The following is a 1,592-nucleotide window of genomic DNA, read 5'->3' on the forward strand; positions in this document are numbered from 1 at the left end:
CTGAAAATATTATTTTACGAGGAAAGGTCAAAAAGTCCATAGCATTAGCTCAATACAGAAGTTATATAATATGGAATATTCAAATACCTTAAAATTTTAAATTAAATCGGTTACTTAGTTTATGTTAAAGGGCTGTATGCAAATCAGTGGTGAAAAGTTTCATACAAGGACTTACATTACAGTTAGAGACACTCCAATAAGGATAGACATTTAAGAACGAATTCTGTCTCAATCGGACAAATATTGGCAGTATGGTGCACCATTTACATAAAATCGGAGAAATCTATATGTGGGAGCTACATCTAAATCTGAACCGATTTCAACGAAACTTCGCATGCATCAAAATGGACCTAATTCAGTACTCTGTGCAAAATGTTTTCTCAATCGGATCGATAATGGCAGTATGGTGCTCCATTTACATAAAATCGGACGAAGCTATATATGGGAAAGTGATTCTATACATATTATCAAAAGGAACCATGGGAATATATCGAATTTTTTTGCCTATAATAGGCAAACACGGGGTTTTTATGTTTTTTTTCGATTTGTAGCTCGTCATTTGTGCCAAAGTAAAAGCAGAATATAAACAAGTAAGTTCGGCCGGACCGACACGATACCCTACACTACTACCACAGTTGCACCCTCTTGCCCGATTAGAGGTCAACAGCACCTCTTCCTTACACGGACATATATTACCAATATTCACTATAGCCCTTCTAATTACTAGTACATATTCCCTTGACCTTGGTTTGTGTTGTGATGTTCGGCTTATAGTTGTAGCCTATAGATCGAATCGGAAAAAAAAAAAAAAAAAATAAGTTTTCGGTCCACTTCATCCCAAAATTATTATCTGATCATCACCGAAAATTATAGGCGTTGTACTTGACCATAACTGGAACCTCATGGAACATTTCAAAGCGATCAGCGCTATATATCCGCCCTCTAGTGGGGTAATGGTTTATTAAATAGCATCTGAATACGTTTATTAAATAATATCTGAATACGTAAATATTTACGTAAATATAGTAAATATATACGCTATAGAATACAAATTTTGTCATTTTTCACACAAAAGTCAGGGTCCATTTGACCCGCTAAATATTGACCGATCCTTATCAAAACAGGCATGCTTATTCTTTGGCACGATCCCCTTCTCTATGTAAAAATTCGCGATGTTTGGGTCATAATTGCAGCCTCTGGAGAGACTTGAAAAACCGACAAAATTTAATTATTTGGTCCATTTCATCCCCTAAATAGTAACCGATCTTTACCAAAAACAATAGGGGTCTTCATTGGGCCGAACCCTTCCTACATGCAAAATTTCGTGAAGATTGGCCCATAACTGTGGCCTGTATCGTGTTTACAAATTATAATGGACAGACGGACGGACACACATGTCTAGATCAACTCAGCTAGTCGAGATATGACGATTGGTATACTTAAAGGTGGGTCTAGGAGCAATATTTCGCGGCGATACAAACTCTTGCGGCTGCACAAAGCTATAATATCCTGACAACATAGTTGTGTAGGGTATAAATACCAGAATTTTTTAATGGATAATTATACCCTCAGCCTTATGGCTAATGAGGGGG

The sequence above is a fragment of the Musca vetustissima genome, unplaced genomic scaffold, assembly GCF_032173495.1.
Source record: "Musca vetustissima isolate MV318-11 ecotype Yass unplaced genomic scaffold, APGP_CSIRO_Mvet_v1 utg35646, whole genome shotgun sequence".
Classification (NCBI taxonomy): Eukaryota; Metazoa; Arthropoda; class Insecta; order Diptera; family Muscidae; genus Musca; species Musca vetustissima.